At 39.0% G+C, this 5,749-nt stretch overlaps 1 non-coding gene across 1 annotated transcript; it reads right to left on the reverse strand.

The window, feature by feature from the left end:
- Positions 1-3,642: 3,642 nt before the first annotated feature.
- On the reverse strand, positions 3,643-3,749 carry LOC131621127 (small nucleolar RNA R71). Its single transcript, XR_009289457.1, has one exon. It is a non-coding gene; the product is annotated as a small nucleolar RNA R71 (small nucleolar RNA).
- Positions 3,750-5,749: the final 2,000 nt, after the last annotated feature.

A 5,749-nucleotide genomic window follows, 5' to 3' on the forward strand; every position in this document is an offset into this window, starting at 1 on the left:
ACCCCCTTGAAGTGATTTACCTCACCTGTGGATTTAATCCACTAATCACACAAGATTACAATGGTTTTCCACTTAGACAACTTCTAAGTCTTCTAGAGTATACTGATCACAACCTGATCACTCTAGGAACAATGTGCTTAGATACCCTCTAAGACTTTCTAGAGTATACTGATCAACAACCTGGTCACTCTAGTTCTTACAACTTAATGTAAACAAATTCTAAGAGTTACAATGCTTCTTATAAAGCTATTATCACAACTGTGATTTTCTCTTAAGTTTAAGCTTAATCTCACTAATATATTACAACAGCAATGTAGTGAGGTTGAAGATGAAGTTTGAGAGCTTTTTGAATTTGACAGCGTTTTTGTATATTCCTCAGAGTTGGTTCCAAAATTCGTAGTTCGTAACATAGCTTCTCATCAGAACTTCGATATATAGGCGTTTGAGAAGATGACCGTTGGGAGAATTTAATGCTTTGCGTATTCCATACAGCATTGCATTTAATGTTTCACTCTTTTGTCAACTACCTCGAGCCTTGCTTTCGCTGTGTCTACTGACGTTGCCTTTAATAGCTTTCAACGTTCCTTTTGTCAGTCAGCGTAGCCTGCCAGCTAGTACTTGCTTCTGATCTGATGTTTGTGTAAACAACGTTTGAATATCATCAGAGTCAAATAGCTTGGTGCAGAGCATCTTCTTGTCTTCTGACCTTGAAGTGCTTCTGAGCGTGATACCATGAGAACTTCAGTGCTTCTACTTGTGATCTCAAGTTCTTCTAATGCTTCCATAGACCATGTTCTGATTCTGCTTGACCATCTTCTGATGTCTTGCTAGACCATATTCTGATGTTGCATGCTGAACCTTCTGAGTCAGTGCTTCTTGCGATGATTTTGTGCATACTCTTTATATAATTCCTGAAATGGAAATTGCATAGTATTAGAGTACCACATTATCTCATTAAAAATTCATATACATTGTTATCATCAAAACTGAGAATATTGATCAGAACAAATCTTGTTCTAACAATTCAAAGCTCTGAAGTTGTCCTATGGAAGCAAGAAGCATAAGCTCTGAATGTTCTGAAGTTCTATGCTAAGTGAAAGTCTCGACTGAAGTTATGACTTTCAAAGCTCTGAAGTTGTCCTATGGAAGCAACACACATATACACAAATACATGTTATTACATAATAACCTTATAATTAAGTTATCAAGTTCCAACCATTCTAGTTCTATCATAAATATCATTTCATTAGCTTCCTAATGCTTCGAACGGCTGATAACACGATTTTATATCGTATATTTAGCTTGAAATCCATAGATATTTATAGCATTTTCCATTTATTATGTTAATTTATTATGATATTACGCGAGTATTTGCTCTGTTTCAGGTTTTACACTCTAATTACGACTATTTGCGAAAAGGAAAGAAAATGGAGCTTAAATGACCAATATTTATGCCTAAAAGATGAAAAAGGAGTGCTGAAGTGAAAGAGGGGTGCAATTAGGACCCAAAGGCCCAAAGGAGACGAACCAGCCCAATGAAAGATCAAATGTGCATGGCCCAAACCTTCCCAGCAAGTGGAGACGCACGTCTCCAACGTTCCAAAGGCCACGTCACCAAAAGGAGACGCACGTCTCCAAGCCTTCCTACATCTTCTCCACTTGAGACGCACGTCTCAAGTCACGGAGACGCACGTCTCCACACCCAGTCTGCAAAAATCCCCACTTTTCACGCAACGTCACAGCAAAACCTCTCCTATAAATAGGACCTGCTACCTCACTTTCAAAGAGTCCGATTTCCTGCCAACGAAGTGCTGCCGAAATTGTACCGCGAACCGTATTTCTTTATTCTGCTTTCATTCAAACACTTATTTTCTCACAACGATTTCTACACTGGAAATTGTTGTGAACTTTTTATAGATCTAGCCTTACGTTAGATTTATCGCTTTATTTCCTTGTTTATTTTTTCTGTCTGTTTAAATTCCGAAGAACGATCCAGCCAACCTGTGGTGGAAGTTCAGTACTCGAAGATTCAATTACCATTTATTTAATTCAGGTTTTTATTTACTGCCTTAATTTATATTATTATTGCATGATATATTATATGCCATTTACTATGCCTATTATTATGACCCGAACCGATTTATGCATGTTTAACCATATTAATATGTCTGGCTAAATTATTATGATATCGGTATGTAAAGTAAGTTAACCGTAGGGATCCGAATTAAATTGGCTTAATTATATTTTATTAACTATCACTTGTTTTTGGTCTGTATGTCTAATTTAATTAGCAAGTCTTAAAACCAATAGAGCGAAAGTTTGAGGGGTTAAGACGGTCAAAGGTTAAAATCAATAGAGCGAAAGTTTGAGATCTTTAACTGGATAGTAGACATAGGACATTAGTTTTAAGGATGGCGAAAGCGTATTAAAACTAATTAGAACTTATTTATTTTCAAAAATTGTTTTTACACCCGACAGGATGGCGAAAGCGTACGTTAGGGATATTAGCATGTTCCGAGTCAACAGAGCGAAAGTTTGAGATTAGGAGATTTAAATAGATAACAACTTCATAAAACGGGCATTTTATTAATTACGTTGTTTCCAAAAAGCTTTTCTAAAATCTAATGGGATGGCGAAAGCGTACATTAGGATTAGGACAGTAATCTAAATCAACAGAGCGAAAGTTTGAGACGAGGATTTTTAATCAATTGAATTAGTAAAGATTTTTGATTAAATTATGCAAAAGCCAATGGACCTTCGGATCACCTTAAGTTAAACGAAATACATACTGATATCTGTCTTTTATTATATTCTTAATTTTTCACTCACTTTCCCTTAGAAACAATCAAAATTTTAGTAGCCCTAGCTTTACATAGTAACCTTAGATAACGGTAGATCGATTCATAGTCCCTGTGGATTTGATATCTTTTAAAACTACACGACACGACTGTGCACTTGCAGTCATCAGATTTATATACACGTAAAGTCGCGATCAAGTTTTTGGCGCCGTTGCCGGGGACTATTTAAGTCGATATCGTAACTCGCTGTTACACCGTAGAGACTAGGACAATCCTTCCCTTTCATTCTGAACGATTGTATGCCAAATACTCGTTCACAAGGAGGAGATTTAATACAACGAATTAACGAGATCGAACGTTTCATTAACGTCAAACGTCAAGCTCGCAATCTTCCCGAAGTAGCAGAAATTCTGATTAATCAGGAATTGACTCTTACTGATCAAATCAATCAAATCATCCCGAAGTTAGAGATGGCTGCTATTCGTCCTCTTAGAGACTATGCCGCTCCTTCACGCGCTGAACCGCATTCAAGTATCGCACCACCTGCGATTGAGGCAAACAATTTCGAACTGAAACCTTCGCTGGTCCAAGCTGTTCAACAGAATCAATTCTCTGGAAGCCCTGTAGACGACCCAATCTCCATTTATCCGTGTTCGTGCAATACGCCGACACTATCAAAGCCAACAACGTTAGTTCCGAAGCTATTCGATTACACCTTTTTCCTTTCTCCTTGAGAGATAGAGCTAGAGCGTGGCTTCAATCCCTGCCTTCCAATTCCATAACTACGTGGGACGAATTGAAGAGAGTATTCTTAGCGAGATACTTTCCGCCTAGCAAAACTGCTATGCTTAGAGGTCAAATCAACGGATTTACCCAGAAAGATAACGAATCACTCTTCGAAGCTTGGGAACGTTACAAGGACATGCTTAGAATATGCCCTCATCATGGACTCGAACCATGGCTGATCATCCATACTTTCTATGGTGGTCTCTTATATAACACTAAAATGACTATAGATGTCGCTGCTGGCGGAGCATTAATGGACAAACCCCATGATGAAGCATACAAACTCATAGAGAACTTGGCACAAAACCATTACCAATGGGGTGGAGAACGAGCCGCTCTAGAGAAAGCCCAAACCAAAGGAGGAATGTACGAAATAAGTGGTATAGACCGCGTTAACGCTAAAGTAGACGCTTTAACTCAAAAGATCGAGAACTTAACCATCACTCCTTCAGCCACCGCTGCCGCTGTAACACCTAACTGCGAGATCTGTGGATTGACTGGATATGTAGTTGCTGAATGTCAACTCTTGACTGGAGTCCCATCTGATCAAGTAAACTATGCTCAAGGAAACCCTTATTCTAACACGTACAACCCTGGATGGAAAAACCATCCGAACTTTTCTTATAAGAACAACAATGCGTTGTACGCACCTGGACAAGCACCTGCTGTACCACCTGGCTACCAAAAAGCGCCTGTAGCTGCTCAAAACACCTCTAGGAAGTCAAATCTAGAAATCATGATGGAGAACTTTATAGCTTCCCAACAACAAACCAATAAGGACTTCCTGAATCAAAACATCCACAATAGCGAGCAACTAAAACAACTATCGAACAAAGTAGATGCCTTAGCTACGCATAACAAAATGCTAGAAACTCAAATCTCACAAGTAGCTCAACAACAAGCACCTACTGCTGCCCCTGCTGGCACGTTTCCTGCTCAACCTTAACCCAATCCTAAAGGACATGCGAACGCAATAACACTACGAAGTGGAACGAATTACGATGGACCCATAGATCCTAGAACTCAAAACGTACCCATGTCACAACAAGAGCCAAAGGAAACCCAAAAGAAAACAACTGACGAACAAACTGCTAAGACTGATGAGAACAATAACGAAGTGGAACCTGAAAAAGAGAAACCTTACGTTCCACCACCGCCTTATAAGCCACCAATTCCTTACCCTCAGAGATTAGCTAAATCAAAAACCGAAGCGCAATTTAAAAGATTTGTAGAACTTCTGAAGCAATTAAACATAACCATACCATTCACAGAAGCCATAACTGAGATGCCTTCATACGCTAAGTTCTTAAAAGAAATCTTATCAAACAAAAAGAAACTCGAGGATAACGAAACTATAACACTTACCGCTGAATGTAGCGCTATCATCCAAAATAACATGCCTCCAAAACTGAAAGACCCTGGTAGTTTCTCTATACCATGCGTAATAGGAAAAACCATCATAGAGAAAGCCTTGTGCGACTTAGGAGCTAGTGTTAGCTTGATGCCTCTTTCGACCTGTAAGAAACTCAATCTAGGTGAGCTTAAAGCAACGAGAATGTCCCTTCAACTAGCTGACCGTTCAGTCAAATACCCTGTAGGAATGTTAGAAAATATCCCTGTTCGTGTAGGTCAATTCTACATCCCAACTGACTTCATCATTATGGATATCCAAGAAGATTCTAACATCCCGATCATATTAGGAAGACCATTTTTAGCAACCGCTGGTGCAATTATAGATGTAAAGCGAGGAAAGCTTACTTTCGAAGTAGGAGAAGAGAAAATAGAATTTATCCTTTCCCAATTCCTAAAAGCACCTTCTATAATTGACACATGCTGTTCTGCTGACATAATCGACGAGTGTGTCAAAGAAATAAAATCCGAACCAAATAAGGAAACCGAGATCCTAAGAATTCCTATGCCGCCAATTCTTGAAGATGACAACTGGCGTGAGGAATATCAAGATAACCATCTGAGTGAATGTTTAGCTTTAACTCCCGATCCTATACCTGGACCTAAGAAGCCTGCTATAGAGCTGAAAACACTTCCTACCGATCTTAGATACGAATTTCTAGATGAAGAACTAAACCGACCAGTTATAGTGAACGCCAACTTGGGACGAACCGAGACTGAAAAATTACTTAATGTCCTAAGAAAATACCCGACCG

This window comes from Vicia villosa, linkage group LG7 (genome assembly GCF_029867415.1).
Source record: "Vicia villosa cultivar HV-30 ecotype Madison, WI linkage group LG7, Vvil1.0, whole genome shotgun sequence".
Lineage (NCBI taxonomy): Eukaryota > Viridiplantae > Streptophyta > Magnoliopsida > Fabales > Fabaceae > Vicia > Vicia villosa.